At 44.7% G+C, this 20,188-nt stretch overlaps 2 long non-coding RNA genes across 3 annotated transcripts in view; one reads left to right on the top strand and one right to left on the bottom strand.

Annotated features, from left to right (window-relative positions):
* Positions 1–383: 383 nt before the first annotated feature.
* The window catches only part of LOC140427484 (uncharacterized), a 138,849-nt gene continuing 119,044 nt past the window's right edge, over positions 384–20,188 (bottom strand). For both annotated transcript variants that reach the window (XR_011948511.1, XR_011948512.1), the window contains 3 exons: positions 10,820–11,048; positions 1,884–1,921; positions 384–669 (listed from right to left, as the gene is read on the bottom strand). This is a non-coding gene — a long non-coding RNA (uncharacterized lncRNA). The remainder of the gene's footprint in view (positions 670–1,883; positions 1,922–10,819; positions 11,049–20,188) is intronic.
* On the top strand, positions 7,650–11,048 carry LOC140427485 (uncharacterized). The gene is made up of 2 exons (XR_011948513.1): positions 7,650–8,184; positions 10,583–11,048. It is a non-coding gene; the product is annotated as an uncharacterized lncRNA (long non-coding RNA).

Raw genomic sequence — 20,188 nt, 5'->3', positions numbered from 1 at the left:
CAAAATTGTACTTTTAAGACTACACAAACTAATTTGTTTAATGAACCAAAAACAACGTTCACCTTGAAAGCTAATCAAACTGAAATATTAAATCAGTTTCTCTCTCTACTGAAGCTAACTGAGTGGTTCCAGCACTTTCTGTTCTAATTTCAGATTTCCAGCATCCACCGTATTTTGCTTTTGATTCATTACTCACCTCTGAGTTCATATAAATGGAAAATAAAGAAAGAATCACTCTCATCGCTTCAACTGGCCAGAAATAGGTACTGTTAACATAAAGCGTGGGGGAGTGGCTAGTTTAGATGGCTAATGTGTGGCTCAAATTAACACGAACAGCACCTGTACCGGCCAAGTTCCACCCCATTGTAAAGAAAATCACAGCATTTTGTCATCATTCAGTCTTTAATCACCAAGCACCTACCTTCATGTAAAGAACTGAAGAAGAATATAAAACATACAAATGTGACACACAGGCAGCATTCATATGGAAAAGTAAAAGTTATTCTGATCATAAACTAGAAATAACACTGAATAACATAAATTATAGTCTTCTTCTTGACTTCTCTGTCCAAATGCAGATCCTTAGAAATTATTCACCAAAACACGGCAACGTTCCATGATACAACGTTCACAGGTAGGGCAAGGAGGCGAGACCTGGGTCTATCTCTGCTGGAACAGGAATAAAATCCCATGTTATCGGTGTAATTCTGATCCACATGCTAGCCATCTAGCCAAATGAGCGATGGCCCAGTTTCAATATTGAACAACTTCAGACCCTGAACTCTCTCCTCCACCTTGACCCCTTTTTTAAATCCAAAGTTATTGTCCAAATCTCCACCCCCACACACCCCTTTGGCTGCACTGGGCCATCTGTCATTTGTTCTTAAGTTTTGCTTTCACATAGCGTGAATCTTGTTCTGCTATTAACACATTCTGCTAACTTACCTTTCATGCCACTATCAGCACTTTCTTTAGTCTTTAATGCTACCATCAACATTTCCTTTGTCTTGTAAAATGTCTCCTGAACTTCTACCTGTCTCTGATCTTTTATTATGCTCCACCTGCTCCACTCTCTTTTAAACAGTACACTTCTCCCTCTCTTTAGCTCTGAAGAAAAGTCATACGAACTCAAAGTTAACTCTGTTTCACACTTCAGTTGCTGAGATTTTCCAGCATTGTCTGTTTTTACCCTATAACTTGTAGTAGCTTACAGAAAAACGCAAAACACCTGGGGCTGAATTTTCCGCTGTCGGGGTTCTCCGTTTTGCCGGCAGCCCGAGGGTTTCCGGACAGCGTGGGGCTGCCTCACAATGGGAAACTCCATTGACCAGCCGGCGAAACGGAGAATCCCGATGCCGTACCGCACCAGCAATCTGGTTACACCTGTTGTGTAAAATAACTGAAATAGGAGCCAACATAGTCAAATATACTATACAATGTCATGGAGATTTTAAAACTGAAAGGCTTGCATCAGTGAATTGCCTTTCATTGGATTTTTTCCCCTTGTTAAGAACCGACAGTGTATCTTTCTGCATATTCTTTCTTGGTTCTTTTGATTCTGCACTGATATTTTGTATTTGAAGGTAGGACCAGCCTCAATAATCACTTTCAGTGTTAAATACTGCAGACTGGAATGGTCTTTCTTGGAACAGAATGCATTAGGATGAATTTTTTCCCCCACGGGACAGAATTTTGCTACCATTCATAACTGCATAAAATGCAATATTCTGAACTAGATATACCCAACATTGGTGCTCCATCAACAGCTCTCAAGGTGAGAATGTTTTCATCCTCTTCTTCTACGTCTTCAGCAGGATACTTTCGCCCCATCTAGTAAATCAATTCTGCACCTTGATTGGACAGTTATGCAAACAGCCACTTACTTTCACAAACTATTTCAATCATCGTCTCAGTCCTGGGCCTAGAACAGATGTAGGAAACAAGAGGTAGTGCATTATTACATGGATTGATTTTTGCTACATGTTGCGCATTGGTCTCATTATCATTTAATTTCTATAAAGAAAAACATGTTGCCAAAGCTTTTCATCTTGCACTCATCTGGACAAATGCAAAAATGCCAAATTTCAGAGTACAGACCAAACTAAACAAGCCCACTTTTGCAAAAGTTCGAACAAAACATCTGCTGTTAGATGAGATTCCATGAGTGGGCAGCACTTTTTGAACAATCCTGAGTTTTCTAACAACTACACTAACAGCTAATTTAAGATAATCAGTTGAGCTGGTAATGTGGCCCATTTATGCTCACTAGAAGCAACATATAGTCACACACAGCAACCTATTCTCAGGGGAAAAAATAATCTTTTCAAGCCTTGCATTTTTTTTTAATTACTCAGAAACATGGGGAGCTTTTGGGTGACACAGTAGCACAGTGATTAGCACTGTTGCTTCACAGCTCCAGGATCCTAGGTTCGATTCCCAGCTTGGGCCACTGTCTGTGCGGAGTCTGTATGCTATCCCTGTGTCTGTGTGGGTTTCCTCCAGGTGCTCCGGTTTCCTCCCAGAGTCCAAAGATGTGCAGGTTAGGTGGATTGGCCATGCTAAATTTCCCTTAGTATCCAAAAAGGTTAGGTGGGGTTACTGGGTTACTGAGATAGAGGGGAGGTATGCACTTAAGTAAGGTGCTCTTTCCAAGGGCCAGTGCAGACTCGATGGGCCAAATGGCCACCTTTTGCACTGTAAATTCTATGATTCTATAGTCCGCATTGCTTTCTTCATGGCAATACATCAGTTAAAGGGTGGCACGGTGACACAGTGACACAGTGGTTAGCACTGCTGCATCAGTGCCAGGGACCGAAAAGTGCAGTTGAATAGCGGGGTGATTCTTGGCGCTGAAGCCACCAAGAAACACCCCGGAAAATGCATCCAAAGGTGGACCTTAACATTTGTCCATTGAATCGGGCTCCATGTCGTTTGCAACCAGTTCATGAGAGCTGGCTTATCAGAGTCTATAGCATGGAAACAGGTCACTAAGCCCAACTGGCCTCTGCCATCATTTGTGCTTCACATGGGTTTCCTCCCACCCTTTTCCGTTGAATCCTATCCATGTACCTTATTATTCCTTTCTCTCTAAAGTGCCCAATAAGCTTTGTTTTAAGTGCATCTATGTCATTTACCTCAACTATTCCTCGTGATACCAGGTTTCACATTGTCAACTCTCTTTGCTGAATTATTATTATTATTTCTCCTGAGTTTCCTATCGAATTGATTTGTGCCGATCTTATATCCCACCCACAGCTGGGGTTTGTGGTCTGGCCGAAGGTCAATGGCCTTTTGACCTCCTCTCCAAATTTTCTGTTCCTGCCATGGAAGGAATTGGAAAATCCTGGTCCTAGTTTTGGTCTCCCCAGAAGTGGAAAGAATAGGCTGTATTGAGCGTAGCCTAACGTGGTGGGAAGGCTGGGAAGAGAGGGATGGGGGGGGGGGGAGCGGTGGTGGACAGGTTCAGGAGAATCGGGTGGGAGTACCCACATTGGATTCCCTATTTTGGGAAAACTGTCCTAATTAGGTTGGGGCGAGAAATGCCCAATGCAGAAATCTCACCCACCAATGGAAAATATTCTTATCATGTTGGAGCCCCAAACTTTGGATTTCCCTCCCTACACCTCCTTTTATTCCCTTAAGAAACTCTTTCCCAGTTCACAATACTTCCAAGCCTTGCCTCATCTTCAAATTTTGAAATTATGCCCTGCGTATCCAGGTCCAGGTTATATTAATATATATCATGTAAAGCGGTGTTTCCTCTGGATAATATCCCCCAATCAGAAGTAAGGAATTTTTTTTTATGAATCATATTTTTAATAGGTTTGAATTAAATTGTTACTTAATGAAATTCTAGCTATGCTGAAGACTCATGATTCAAAATGCCATATGGTTCAAAATAAAATGCCGACTGGCACTAATAATTTTCACTTAGAAAGCATAATTTTACTGACATTTGGGAATTCAAATGATTAAAGCATAGGAAAACAATGTAACAGTAGCTTCAGAAATAATATGTTAAAAAAAAAATTCTTAGAGCTCCGGCACCTCAAAATTTGGCACCACAACCCTGCACAAGTGGGTTGTAAAATCTCACAATTTTAATAGTATTCCCAAACAACATACGACATGGCGCCGGCGGCTCGCGGACCCGGCCTGCGAAATAGTGCCCCCTCCTTTGGCCGGCTTGTGAGCCCCGAACCACCCGCCCAAAGGTGCCCCCAGCCCCTGACAAAGTCCGCCCTCCCCGCGGATCGGCCCTCCCCTGATTGTGGCCGCGCTGGACTGAGTCCGCAGCCGCCACGCCGAGTTTCCGACGGGTGAGATCACGCGACCGATGCTGTCGGGAACTTGGCCGTTCGGGGGCAGAGCATGCGGGATGGACCTCAGGCAAAGTCCTGAGGCCGTCGATATGGCGCGTGAACATCGCAAAAGCGGCGCCGTCCCCGATTTGGTCGTAAACGAGTATTTTCCCATCTCGGCGTTGGCGACCTGATAATCCCGCCCAGGCTGTTAGGTAATTTGGACATTCTGAATTCTCCCTCTGTGTACCTGAACAGGTGCCGGAATGTGGTAACTAGGGGATTTTCACAGTAACTTCATTGCAGTGTTAATGTAAGCCTACTTGTGACAATAATAAAGATTGTTTTGTGGGCATTATAAACTTACCATTAATCAGGTTTCCAAGCTGGACACTTACCCATTGACAAGGGTAGAAAACCTTTGCAGGAGGCAAGACATTTTAAAAACTGGACATGAGCCAGGCCTAGCAACAACTCCTGCTCGAGGAAGATTTGAAGCACTACATGACCATCAACCTGCATAAAGGATTGTTCAAGTGTTATCGTTTAGTTTTTGGTGTTTTCTCCTGTCCGGCCAACTTCCAAAGGACGATGGACAAGCTATTGCAAGGCATTCCTCATGTTGCAGTCTACCTTCGTGACATTTATTTACGGCTAAGTCTGGGGAGGAGCACTTCAGCAATTTGAATCAAGTTGCAGGACTGCATCTGAAGTGGAGCAAGTTTCAGCCTCCAGACGTGGAGCATCTGGGCCACAAAATCACTGCACAAGGCTTATCCTCTCTGGAAAGGAATGTTCGAACAATTAAGGAAGCTCCAGATCCCAGGAATGTGGCCGAGCTCAGGTCATTTGTAGGTTTGATAAACTATTATGGAAAGCTTTTGCCAGACCTGTCAACAGTGTTGGCTCCACTGTACCTACTTCTACACAAAGAAACCAAATGGAAATGGGAGTCTGCACAGAAGGCAGCTTTCAAAGATGTGAAAGTGGAGCTGCAATCGTCAAATCTGCTAGTCCATTTTGTTCCAGACAGGGAACGTAGTCTGTCATGTGATGCCCCGCTGTACAGTGTGGCTGTGATACTTTCTCCTGTAATGGAGGATGGTTCTGAAAATCCCTTTGGTTTTCCAACTAGAACGCTGGCAAAGGCTGAAATGGGGTATTCACAGGTGGACAAAGAAGGTCTAGCCATCGTTTTGTGATAAAAAGATTCCATCAGTATCCCTATGGTCATTAATTCACCATAGGAGGTCATATGGAATAGGAACAGGAGTAGGCCATTTCATCCCTCAAGCCTGCTCCGTCATTCAATAGGATCATGGCTGATGTACCGACCACAAGCCGTTGATGACCCTTTTCAGCGAGTCAAAATGTATTCCTCTCATGGCCTCGGCAAGAATACAGCATTGGGCACTTAGATTATCAGCGTATCTGTACAGCATTGAGTATAGGGCAGGGGTGGATAATACTAATGTGGACGCATTAAGTCGTCTCCCTTTGCCAGATTTGCCAAACCAGGTATTGTGTCCTCCTAAAGAACAAAGAACAGTACAGCACAGCATCAGGCCCTTTGGCCCTCCAAACCTGCGCCAGTCATGATGCTTGTCTAAATTAAAACCTTCTGCACTTTTGGGGACCGTTTCCCTCTATTCCCGTCCTATTCATCTATTTGTCAAGATGCCTCTTAAATGTCGCTTTCGTATCTGCTTCCACTCACCACCCTCTGCGTAGAAAACTTGCCTTGCATATCTCCTCTAAACTTTCCTCCTTGCACCTTAAACCCATGTCCCCGAGTAATTGGCTTTTCCACCCTGGAAAAATGTGTCTGACTCCACTCTGTCCATGCCACTCAATTTTGTAAACTTCTATCAGGTTGCCCCTCAACCTCTGTCAGTCTAGTGAAAACAATCCAAGCTTATCCAACTTCTCCTCATTGCAAATACCCGCCAGACCAGGCATCATCTGGTAAACCTCTTTGGTACCCTCTCCAAAGCATCCACATCCTTTTGGTAGTGTGGTGACCAGAATTGTACGCAACATTCCAAATGTGACGGAACTAAAGTTCTGTACAGCTGCAGCATGACTTGCCAATTTTTATACTCAGTGCCCCGACAGATGAAGGCAAGCATGCCATACGCCTTCTTGACTACCTTATCCACCTTATCCCAAGATGGTTTTCTTTACAGAGAGACTTGCCCAATCTCCAGTGAGTGCTAAACAAATTAAGCAGTGGATGGACAGAAATTTTGTCACAAGTTAAAAGATTTCTGATGCATTCATTAATGTACCAATATCAGAATTTAGAGAATTTGGAAACCCTTGAGTTGCGAAGACTTGCCGAAGCTTCTCTATGATACGAGGAGCTGTAATGTTGCTCATGGTGAATACTTCTGACCACTTAGAATGTGCATCCACGATGACTAACAACATGTTACCCATGAAAGGACCTGCAAAATGCACATGAAATCTCGACCAAGGACGATCAGGCCACTTCCAAGGATGTAATGGTGCTAGTGGCACCATCTTCTGGTTAGATTAAGTGTGGGTCATATCATTCTATACCATTACCTAGTTATGATTTGAAAGTTCTAACATCAATACTGGCCATAGAGTAAATAGAATAATAACTGAGGTTATACACCCAGATCAAACTTGATTTATGACAAGGCGCTACTCTGGAGACAATCTCTGCATGCTTCTTCATGTGCTGATGGACCAAAAGGCCTTGTACCATAATTTTTTATGAATTTCTATGTGAAAGGGTGACATCCACTCATAGCCCTCTACCAGAGAGGTTGGGAGTGGGGGGATGAAAGGAGAATATGGAACCTTCCAATCTCGCAGACTCCACTGGAGATAGACTCCTATGATGGCAAGACAGTGAGATTTCTTGGAAAGGTTCCCATTGGTGGGAGCATGCCTGATGTCTCAGCATTACTAGTTTTCCCATGAAGTCCTAAATCAGACATTGGCCCAGCATTCATCTCAGCAAGGGGCCAAACGCCATCTTAGGCAGCCATTCTGAATGCCTAAAAAGTGATCAGACATGAAATTCGACTTTGTTGTGCCCATATGAAGCAGTAATATAATTTTTGTAAAGTGTTCTGACACATTAGAGATTAAATAAGCCACTGATTAGGTTTATAAACCAGCTGTCAATCTACATTGGTTGATGGTTGAAAAAAAATGGCAACTCGGTTTTTATACCAAATCTCTTGACTTTTTCAGTGTTTGCAAACATTTGGAAAAAACAAGTAAACTGTTCCACCAAAAACAACTACTTCAAAAATGATATCAGTTCAAACTCAATTAAATTGTTTTGTTCTATGTTGCAGAGTGGAAAGAAACTAAGAAACATGGAAAGAGATCAAAGGGAATTACAAAATGTGGATCATCATCACCTTCTCAAAAGCAATTAAGGGTGGGCAACAAATGCAGGCCTGGATAGAAATGCCAACATCCCATGAAAATAATTTTTAAAATGTAATGCGTGGTCACTGTAGTGATCTTTGTATGTGCATGTACATAAGGGGTTAATGGGTAATCGGAAGATCACTAGAGGGCAGCACTGGTGGGTATAAAAGCCAGGCGCAGCCAGTTCCTCCCCCTCTTAGTGACTAGACTGTTATGAGAGCAGGAGCATAGACTAAGCCCAGAGTGATTAGTGTGGTCAGACATAGCTACTGTATATAGACTTTGTAATCTTTCTACTGGTAGTGATCTTAAAGTAAAGAACTCACACAGTTGTTAACTTAGTTACTCAATAAATCTTTCAATACCTCTGGACGACTTCGATTCTTTTTCATCAAGATACAGAAAGCCTCTTCAGCAACTGGATTGAATAACGCATGTTACGCTCAGTAGTGCTACCAAACACACTACGGTAAGGTAACAAAAGTGCCACATTTTGAATCATAAGTTCTAATGATCATGAATGCCTAAATTCCTCAGGTAGATCTGGGACAGTTACTTCTGTTAGGTTTCTCTGCCCTCAGATGAAGTACCCTTTTAGATTTACTGGGCTATTTATCTAAGAATCACAGTTACTGAAAAGCTTATTTAAATAACAATCAAAGTGGGAAGTAAACTTGGCATTCTCTGAATGCAACCCTCTAGTATTTCATTCCCGGAGCTGATGGGCTCTTCTACTTCCTTACAGTGTTTAATGCCTAAACAAAGCTAGAAACAAATAACTATTTCCTTAAACACAAAATAAGTATGTGATGGGGTTCTTGCATCTGTTTATTAAGTCATCTTTTAGAACCAGCTCCTACCGGTATACAGTCGTGTCACAGCACTGTGGCTGGTATCCTTGATGCATCAGAAAGAAGAGAATAAAAAACGTTTCATGCACAGAATATACGCTGATCCAAACACGAGAACCATATTAGAAAATCATGTAAACAAGATCAATTCAATGAGCTTGGAGTGAATCTGAACTAAAACATCTATGTTTTTTGTTGGTTTTTTTTTTCCTAAATTTTAATTAATTCTAAATGAAACTGATGCAAAATTGCCGAATGTATTTCAGGATTATCATCCAACAAAACTGTTATCACTGTTAATCAATGATTTCACAATTTGTTCATTTACATTGCCACCTGATTAACTTTAATTTTGCAAATGCCTCTTGTTTTGACAAACCGTTTCCTTGATCCTGGGGATGTATGAACAGTATAGGTGTTCAAATCTTAAAATAAAACTGCTCCTAAGAACTAAGTTCATAATTCCCATAAGTTTGCAATTAGATTGGGTGACTCGCTTTGACAGTGGGTAACAAACAGCTATATTGTATGTTTAAAACTGTCATCTACATCTTAAGGAACATTTTACAAATTAGTACTCAGGAATTGTTGGAAAGAAATTTGCCTATATTCCCAATGGGAGTATTAATTTTATATTATCTACCTTGAGCAGAAAATAACAGAAGGAAATGGCACCTGGTGTGCTAACTTATATACAATACTTAATATGTTTTTAAAAATTCAATCCATGGAAACTCTTTGCTTCTTCCATTCCCTCTCTGCCTTTCTGAAAGCTTTAGACAAATACTTCAATTTGAACTTCCCAAATATTAATCAGGGCTAAGGACAATTCATTAATTCCCAAAAAGGTAGAGTCCCAATTCAGATGAGAAGGAAAATATAAGTGCATATCTACATCAAAAGGATTCTCTGTAAAATTATCATTTTTATTTTTAATATTCATATCCTGGCTGGCCTTGACTCACACCAGAAAAATTTCCAACCTTCAGATAAATGAGTAGAGTCTTGTTATTTTCTTTTAAAGAGGTATTAATGCCCCTTCCAGGCACTGCACAAAGCTAATTTGCATTTTTAAAGAAGTTGGCCATCAGGGTGTCTCCAAGGACAAAGGTCACTCCTAATATCCTAATAATGTGGTGTTCGTGGCCTGACCTTTGCCTGCTCCAAAAACAATGGGCGGGATTCTCCGAAATGGAGGCAGAGTGTTCACGCCGTCGTGAACGCTGTCGAGGTTCACGATGGCACGAAACGGCCCCTATCCCGACCGATTCAGGGACCGATAATGGGCTAGGAGCGGCGCCGCGTCATTTACAGGCGCCAGGCCTTGGCGCCGCGTAAAGGCGGCACCGCATACATGACGCGGCCGGTGCCACATAACTGGTGTCACCCACGCATGCGCGGGTTGACCGGCGCCAACCCGTGCATGCGTGGTTGCCGTCCTCTCTGAGTCCGCCCCACAAGAAGATGTCAGACGGATCTTGCGGGGCTGCAGAAGAAAGGAGGTCCTCCTTCAGAGAGGCCGGCCCGACGATCGGTGGGCACCGATCGTGGGCCAGACCCCATTTGAGGCCCCCCCCAGTGCAGGGTCCCCCCTTCCCCCCCCCCTCCCCTGCAGGCTGCCCCCCAGCGTTCCCGCCGGCAGCGACCAGGTGTGGACGGCGCCGGGGGGAACTCGCCGTTTTGGGCTGGCCGCTCGGCCCATCCGGGCCTGAGAATAGCAGGGGTGTTGGTGAATCGCCACCTTGGGTGTCTCGGGCGATTCTCCGGCCTGCGCCATGCGGAACTTGATGGGGCCGTTCTCGCTGCTTTGGAGAATCGCGGGAGGGTGTCGGACCGGCGTCGTGGGAAAATTTGGCGACACAGGCGATTCTCCCAACCGGCGCGGGAGCGGAGAATCGCGCCCAATGGGTTTGGATCAGGGGCCTCGTTAATCTACCCAAAATGGCACTGTCATATGATTGTGACTTGAGCTGTCTGAATTCCTTTAATTAATAAGTTGTTGGATCTTATCTTCAGACGCTGTGTGCCCTCTGAAGAGAACAGGAAACAGTGGCAAATGGCCTGCCATTTTACCATCGAACAGGTCGCATCAGGAGGAGCTCTATCCAGGTACAATCGCCTGGTCAAAACAGTGAACTACTGGAACATTGGAACTGAGGCCATCAATACTAATTCAACTCTACACATCTTTTCCCCTCAGGGAAGTCTCACTTCTCAAAAGACAGATCACCCTGTGACAGTCAACAAACCTACCTTCTAAAGAAACACTCCATGGGGCAGCACAGTGTCGCAGTGATTAGCACTGCTGCCTCACGGCGCCGAGGTCCCAGGTTCGCTCTCGGCCCTGGGTCACTGTCCGTGTGGAGCTTTCACATTCTCCCCGTGTCTGCGTGGGTTTCGCCCCCAAAACCCAAAGATGTGGAGGGTAGGTGGATTGGCCACGCTAAATTGCCCCTTAATTGGAAAAAATGAATTGGGTACTCTAAATAAAAAACAAGAAAAAAAAGAAACACTTCATTAGAATTTTGACTCTGAATTCTGGACTCATAGAAAACCATAACCTGTATTGTTAACCTGTACCCTTTTCTTTCTCTTGTCCCTCTTTTATTGTCTGAGTGCAAAAGGGGCAGACGTTGTGAAACCTTTCCTGTGTTTTGTGTGTGTGCAAAATAAACCAACCCTTTTATTTGATCTTATCTCGAGTTTGCTGTGCTAGTTATTCTTAGAGATTGGGGAAATCTCCAAGTTTAAGGATTGGGGAAAATGCACCACCATTTATAAAGGGGGAAATCAAAAACCAAAAACACCTTTCTGATTGCTGGATGGATAGAGAAAGGGGAAATCAGGGCTGTTTAAGGTAATTTCCAATCAGCTATTTATTTTAACCAGTCCCTTGGGATAGTACTTGCGTTGGATGAGTTGGCTCCCCTTTGAGCATTTGGCTGAGGGCACTTATAAGGGTATGAAGACAATGCTGGCTAAAGTGAACTGGGAAATTAGGTTAAAGTATAGATCAGTAGGGATTCAGTGGCAGACAGTTAAAGATATTCTAGAAAGGTCCCATCAGAACAGCAGGATATGTATGATCAAATTGAATGGTAGAGTGGGCTCAAGGAGCCAATTGACTTACTCCTACTCCTAATTTGTAAGCTCATATGTGCTGTTAAGCAAAGGCAAATCCTCTTTCCCAAAGATCCTCCATTTGTATGTAACCTTGACTCCTCGAGGTTCCAGCTCTTCTGCCATCACACCAAACATTTGCTGGTTCCGACATTGGCTGTGATTCGTTACTCTTAGAATGGGACCCTTACCTGGGCCTGGAGTGACTCAGAAAAGGGCATGATGACCAATCCCATCCTCCAGGCCTCAAATGACCCCACTATGTGTTTTGTTATAATGCTGTCACAAAGTTTAAGACTGTGGACAAAGGAATTTGCTGTAGATGCATTAAGTGGTCAGAGGCTTATATTCAGGATGCTTCATGTTAAGGCCATTATAGCAAGATTAAATAAATGTCAGATTATAAAAACTTACACATGTGCCCCTGTTCTTGTACTTTGTTGATATTCCAGTTGCCTTACATTTTTACGATGGGGGCAAAACCTTTTGGTCTTGGTGAGAATGATGGTGAGCTGTACCCTGATATTGCAACATGAAGTGGGGAGTTTTAACAGCCCCCAACAACAGGTAAGGGAGGATCTGTGTGGAAGATAGGGGATTTATATGACAAGTACATGAAACGTGAACCGAGCCCACCACAACTTTAATTTCAACCATACTGGATTTGCAGGGATTTTAGTAAACAATTTTCAATCTAACACCCCCATCCTTTTCGCCAAGCTGTAATTTTGTTGGTTGCCAGGGCTGTCCCCAATGACTGTGGCCTTCTACCATTGGCCTGCCCACCTGGGAGCCAGCAGTAAAAGGGTTAAACAATGTTAATGAAGGATAAAAGCAAATTACTGCAGATGCTGGAATCTGAAAGCAAATAGAAAATGCTGGAAAATCTCAGCAGGTCTGGCAGCGTCTGTAGGGAGAGAAAAGAGCTAACGTTTCGAGTCCAGATGACCCTTTGTCAAAGCTGATGTTAATGTTAATGAAGTCCTGCCATCATATTCCTGGCATTTCCAGGTTGCAGCTCCACCCTCCAATCATCGACCTTGCAAACATACTCCCCAACTCCCCCAAAACTACAGGCAAAATCTCTTACTACCTCCGACACTTCAGAGCAAACAAATTCAAATCGCACAGAGGCAAAAGGTTTCCAGGTCTCAAATGCCTTAATGTAGTTTCCTACTGAATGCATTTACAGAAGTAAAATGTTTAATTGATAGATTAGTAGATACAGGGAGATTCATTTGGGATTCCCATTGAGGAAGTTTTGAATGAAAAGCAATGAAGTCTATGTAGTTCTGAAAAATGCCACCAAGGTTCAAAAGACATTCCATTAAGGAACGCGTTCTATGCCCTAAAGAATTGAAACTAACATTATGTATGTGACGTTGTCTAATTGCCTTATCTTTCATGTATTTCATGCATTGCTCCTTTCTTTTAAGTAGATGGCAGTTCTGTCTGTTATTCTCCAATGACTCGAAAGAAACTGAGCACATCTGTTCAAATTTCAGACATGAACAGAAAGGCTGGTCAACACTAATTAGTACTTTGTGCTTTGCTGAAGCATACCCAACATAAAATAGTTCTACTTCTTGTTGGAAATAAATTAATTTTCTTGAGTTTATTCATTTGTGTTGCAATGCACAGACTAAGAAAGTCATGCAAGTAGTCTGGATTTATCAGTTTTGAATGTTTTCGATTTAAAACAGGCAATATTATTTGTAGAATTAACTACCAATGCTAGTGCTTAATGTGGATTTACAACATTTGTCCGTTTGCTGTTTTAATCCATTTATGTGAAATGGTGAACACCTTCATTAAATTAACAGACTGAGGAAGATCATGGCCGGAATTCTGCTTTTGGAAGACTAAGGGCGCGATTTACCCGAATGGGAACAGAGTCTCATAACGAGCACATTTAGCCGGGTGTTTCCTGACATTCGAAGCGTCAAGAAACCCCTCGCTATCAAATGGGACTCTGTTCCCATTCGGGTAGATTCGGGGCTTCAGTGTGGATCCCCGACAAGGCTGCTCAGAGCAGAAGATTATCAGGATGCCGATCTCTCGACCCCCCCAAAGCCCCAGCTCACCTCTAAGGGGGTCCGTAGGGCCCCCCACACCCACACATGGCACCCCTCAGGCCCAATCCCTGTCAAGGGAAAATTGTCAACTTTGCACCTTGGCACTGCCAGCCTGGCACACTGGCAGTGCTCCTGCCATCTGGCAGTGCCACTTGGGCACCTTGGCAGCACTAGGCTGGTACCCAGGTGGCATCAATGGAAAACCCCATTGACAACAGGCAGGAATATAGAATCCTGCCGCCAGGGAATGGCGCGCTGTCGAGAAACACGGGGCTGGGCGAACGGAGAATCCCACCCAGAGGGTCAGAATAAATAGGCCATTTTTAGATTAGGCCATTTTTAGATTAGCAAAGTGGAGTGTCATAGGGGTTATTACCAGAGCCTCAACTACTTACGATCCTTGTTAATGATTTGAATGAAGGGACAGATTACTTGTAGTCAAATTTGCTGACAATAGAAGGATACGTAGGAAAGCAAATTGTGAGGCAGATACAAAGAGTTTGCAAAGGGGTTATGGATAGGTTATATAGATAGATGAGTAGGCAAACGTTTTGCAGACGAAGTATAATATGGGAAAATGTAAAGTTGTCCACTTTGGCAGGAAGAATAAAAAAACAGAATAATATTTAAATGGAGAAAGACAGGGAGATGTGGGGGTTCTTATACATGAATCACAACAGGTTAGCATGCAGGTACATCAAGTAATGAGGAAGGTAAATGGAATATTGGCCTTATTGCAAGGTACATGGGAGTATAAAAGTCGGGAAGTCTTGCCACAGTTATGATCCTGGCTGATGTTGGGACAGAGTCAGGTCCCAGAGTGAAATATGGCTTTATTTATTTATTTTAGAAACCATGGAGGAAAGTTACTGAAAAAATTCACAAAAAAATTCACAGGAGTCTGATGCTGAACTTTAAAAAAATAAATTTAGAGTACCCAATTCATTTTTTCCAATTAAGGGGCAATTTAGCGTGTTCAATCCACCTACCTTGCACATCTTTGGGTTGTGGGGGCGAAACCCATGCAAACAGGGGGAGAATGTGCAAACGCCACACGGACAGTGACCCAGAGCCGGGATCAAACCTGGGACCTCGGCGCCGTGAGACTGCAGTGCTAACCCACTGCACCACCATGCTGCCCCTGATGCTGAACGTTTAACACAAAGAATAAAACATTTATTAAACAAGAAAATGAACTCCAGACAAAAAGATTGGAAAGAGCTCATTACAAACACAAGAAAATGATTCAAACATTCACTATTCCTTCACCCCAGCTATCTCTTTGCAAACACAAACAAATTCAGAAGGATAAAACAATTTACCATATGTATCTTACACTCTAATATTCAGGGTAAAAATAAGGAATATGTGAATCAACTAGTGATCTAAGGACAGACACACCACACTCCAAAGTAAATGACAATTGTGACCAAAGCAGATTCTATGAGATTTCTCAACAAGCCACCCAGAACCTTGTCACACCAAGAACCAACTGGACTCACTAAAACTCTGTCTTTCTCACAAGGGTTTCTAATCATCCACATTCAAAACTCACCTGGACAGTCCCTCCTATACGTTGCACTCACTTGGACAGCTTCAACCAGAATTCATCCCAAAGATTTCAATCTTGCCTTCTGAGATTCTTTTCTCCTAGATTTCCAAATACACTCAGGCTTCACCTTCCAAGCAGACTTTCAGATCTTCGGCCACCTGAAGCAGTAGGCCGCTACTCCAAAGGCCCACAGTAAGGAGTCACCTATTGTCAGTTGCCTCCTTAGATCTTCTGGGCTTCTCTCAAGTCCACTTTCCTGTAAGTCCCTGCAGCTCTTTCTTTATCTTCAAGCCTTTTCTTCTGCCGCTTTCTCTCAACTTTAACAGGATCTAACAGGCTCTATTTCTAATCTCTGCCCTTGTCCCTTACCTGGGACTGTCTTTGGGACCTCTTTCTGTTCCACTCCTTTGGTTGGGACCTTCTTCTTGGTTTGGGACCTCTCCCTGTTCCCATCCCATGTCCTGCTCCTTGAGACATCCACTCTTTAATGGTGCTCCATTTCATGATGACCTTACCTGCTTCTTGCAGCATTTAACTTTTTTCCTTCTTTTCTTCTGCTCGTGTGCGCAGGTCTAGTTTTTGGCAGAACATAAAAATGGACAAACCACTTGTCGTGTTGGGTGTTCTGATGCACAAATGATCCAACACGGCTGTAGATGGTACAACTCTGTTTTATTGTCTAAACAACGGTATCAACTAACTGCTGGCTTGGGTACGTGCTTCACCAGCTAACCTGTGGACCCAGCCCTATCACTATCTTAGTAAGGCACTCAGCACATGGTCTATGTTTGAGTGGCGCGCTGTGAGCTCTGTGCTCTGAGCTATCTCCTGGTAGAATCAGCGGGAACTGTGGTGTTCCCTGTTTTATAGTGCGTGTGCTCTCACTAATGATTGGCTGCGATGTTATGTGTGTGCTGGTTGGTCCAACTACCTGTCCATCAGTGTGTGTGTGATTGCACCATGATATGCTGATGTGGATATCATGACATCCCCCCTTTCACAAGGATATGTGCCTACATGCTAATAAATAGCAATGTGTACTGAGTGCATCTGAGTATGTGTGTGCAATATTTACAACATGTACATGAGGCTGAACTATATACAGAGGAAGGTGTCAGGTGCAACAGAACAATGAGGTTGTACCAATAACAGAACAAATGCAATCAACAAATGACGAGAGAAAACTTCTGGAACAATGAACGACAAGAAAATAAACTTGTTAACAGTACTGTAAAACAATTCAGTGAGTCAAATGTGCTAAGAGGCTCATAAGTCAAGTCTCTCAGGTGGGTGACGAATTTGGGTTGACCGTTAGGGTGGCACATGACTCATCGCCCGGATCAATGCTGTGCACTGGCAGCAGCTGGTGGTTCCGACTTGGGGACAACCGGTTCTTGTGGATGACCGCAATGCGGAAGGGCTCCCTGTCTTCGGTATCGCTGGTCTGCATACTATCTGGATATGACTCATTGTAGGGGGGCTGAATCGCCCGCACGTCCCTGCGAGGCTGGCGGAATTGTTGGGAGTTGGCAGGTTGAGCTGCTCGACAGCAAGCAGCATAGTGGCCCAGCCTGCCACAGCGGAGGCATTGTCGCGCTTTGGCCGAACATTGCCGCTTTAAGTGGGCGGAGCCACAGTTGCCGCACGTCGTGACGTCATGGCGTTCATTGCGCCACCGTGCATGCGCGGTGCGGTCCTGCGTAGAGCGCGCCTGTGCATCACGTCCCTCTGCGTCAACGTCCCCTCTTTTGGCGCGTACAAGCGTGGGAGGCCTCAGAAAGCGCGCGAAATGGCCCTCGTCCGGGCCACGGGCCGGGAAGAAATCGATCGACTGGACCCGCTCCGCCTCATAGGACCCATGCCGTTTCGGCCGCCTGGATTTGGGAGTACCGGCTGGTCGCGTTCTCGTGGAGGACGCAGGTCTCGATGGCAGTCGCTAGGGTGAGGCGCTTTATTTTAAGGAGCTGCTGGCGTAGGGTGTCCGAGATGACCCCAAAAACTACCTGATCCCGTATCATGGAGTCGGAGGTGGCCTCATAGCCGCAGGACTGCGCGAGGATACGGAGGTGTGTCAAGTAAGATTGGAAAGGCTATCCTTACCCTGCAGGCGCTGCTGGAATAGGTACCTCTCGAATCTCTCATTGACTTCCATGCACCGCCTTATATTTTGTTTTGTCCTCGCCTTCCGCGAATGCCAGGAGGTTATAGATGTGGTTGGCGTGTTGCCCCGCCGTGGAGAGGAGGAGGGTGATCTTCCTGGTGTCCAATGCATTCTCCCTGTCTGTGGCTTCTAGGACGAGCTGGAAGCGCTGTTTAAACAGCTTCCAGTTTACACCAAGATTAACAGCGATTCGGAGCGGCTGCGGCGGGCTGATGTTTTCCATGAAGCAGGATGGCGGATTTCTGAAAGGGTGCAGGTAGGTCTCACAGTCGCTGGTTAGCATCCACTACTGGTATCATGTCGTGTTGGGTGTTCTGATGCACAAATGATCCAACATGGCTGTAGATGGTACAACTCTGTTTTATTGTCTAAACAACGGTAACATGTGCGGCCCTTTCCCAACCAGTTGAGCAGGTTTTTAAAAATGTATTAATCCATTTCACTGACTCAACCAGCATTCATTGCCCATCCCTAATTGCCTGTGAGATGGGTGGCACGGTCGCACAGTGGTTAGCACTGTGGCTCCACAACGGCAGGGACCCGAGTTCGATTCCTGGCTTGGGTCACTGTCTGTGCGGAGTCTACACGTTCTCCCCGTGACTGTGTGGGTTTCATCCGGGTGCTCCGGTTTCCTCCCACAAGGTGCTTGTTAGGTGAATTGGACATTCTGAATTCTCCCTCAATGTAATCGAACAGACACACCCGATGAAGGAACTCTGAAAGCTTGTGATTCCAAAGAAACCTGTTGGTCTTTAACCTGGTGTTGTAAGACTTCTTACTCTGCCCATCCCAGTCCAAAGCCAGCATCTCCATATCATCCCTTAGCACAGGCACTGCTCTGTCAACTTAAATCTTGTGCCCAAATTGTAGTGGACATGAATCCAATTACTCTAAATGTACAATTTGCACTGAATATTACTAACTATTTTACATGAAGTAAATGTATGTATTAGTTTGTTGTTCAAGTCAGAGTTTGATAAAGTTGCCATTCTCCTTAGTTTTCAAACTCAAGGAAATCATGGGCGCGATTTAACGAAAAAAAGAGTCCCGTTGTAGGCGGGTTTAGTGGGTGTTTTCCGACGCTTGTAGCGCCGGGAATGACCCCGCTATCGAATGGGACTCTGTTATTTTTTGGGGCCTTAGCGGGGAAAGCCGCGCTGAGGCTGCATTTATCTTCATCTCCTGCACTGAGGAGCTCCACTGATCAGTGTAGGAAGAGATCGGACCACCATTTTTAAATGGCACTCCGATCTCTTAATCCCCCAACACGACCATCGGACACCCTCCCCCAACTTCCCTGTTGGGGAGTCCTCGAGCCCCCATATCCCACCTCCTAAGGGCAAGGCACCCCTGGCCCGATCCCCGGTGCAGGCAAAATGTCATCATGGTACCGTGGCACTGCCAGCGTGGCACTCTGGCAGTGCCCATGCTCCTGACAGGCTGGCAGTTCCACCTGGGTACACTGGTGAAATGTGCCAATTCGGGTGCGACGTGGCTGCTAGATGATGCCCCATATTTTCTCCATGATGTATTCCAGTGAAGACGTTTCTCTATTTGTTATAGAACCATAGAATTTACAGTGCCGAAGGTGGCCAATCGAGTCTGAAGCAGCCCTTGAAAAGAGCCCCCTACTTAACCCCACACCTCCACCCTATCCCTGTAACCCAGTAACCCCACCTAACCTTTTGGACACCAAGGGGCAATTTAGCATGGCCAATCCACCTAACCTGCACGCCTTTGGACCGTGGGAGGAAACCGGAGCACCAGGAGGAAACCCACGCAGACACAGAGAGAAAGTGCAAACTCCGCACAGACAGTCACCCGAGGTCGGAATTGAACCCGGGGCCCTGGGGTTGTGAGACAGCAGTGCTAACCACTGTGCCACCGAGCCACCCCTTGTTCCTCTGGACTTGATTATATATTGGATGTGTGATCTTTTCGGAATGGTCAGTGATGATGAACAAAAGGTAAATATCTAACATAAAGACCTAAAAATGTAACACCGACTAGACAAACTCAGAGCAAGTCTAGTTAGATCAAGGCACTGGTTTGCTATCCAATGGACTACAAAGGAACAGAGATGTAACACAAATATCAAAGATAAGCTCAAGTCTCCCCCCAGAGCTGCCTATAAATAATGCTAAAAGATGTTACATGCTGGTATAAAACTTATGGTCGCTGATACGGTATAATCATACAAATCTATGCCAGGTTCCTTTCATCGCCGTCTTTGTTAATTTTAAAATATAGGGGTACATAGCTACCGTTGTTGTAAATTTAGTTTAAATTACTAGCAAAGAACTAGAGCAGTTATTTTCAACTTCAGGGTCGCCACCCGTGGGTGATTCCCGGGCAGGTGTCAGGAGGGCAGGGAGGCCATCGGTTTTTTTATATGTCGGCCGCAACTGGCATTCAGAGTGCCTGGCATCCTGCGCATGCGTGCCCTCTCAAGCGGTGCGCAGGCCCGGAGCCCAGTGAGGCAGATCACGTCCTCCTGACATCAGCATGCTGACCCAGGAGCAGATTTTTTTTGAAAATCGATGGAGTCTTCTCTCCAGAAGCGGTGGCAGAGAGCAGATCTGCTCTCCGCACACTGATGTCACATGCAAGAGAGATTCCTCCATTTTGTAGCTGCCAGCAGTGCTGGTGTGATCTCCAGGGCCTCTGGTGAACAACCCCACAAGAAGAAGCTGAAATGAGGAACATGTATAAAG

This window comes from Scyliorhinus torazame, chromosome 7 (genome assembly GCF_047496885.1).
Source record: "Scyliorhinus torazame isolate Kashiwa2021f chromosome 7, sScyTor2.1, whole genome shotgun sequence".
NCBI classification, from domain to species: Eukaryota; Metazoa; Chordata; class Chondrichthyes; order Carcharhiniformes; family Scyliorhinidae; genus Scyliorhinus; species Scyliorhinus torazame.
The sequence above is the reverse complement of the archived record's forward strand: the minus strand, read 5'-3'. Positions and strand labels throughout refer to the sequence as shown.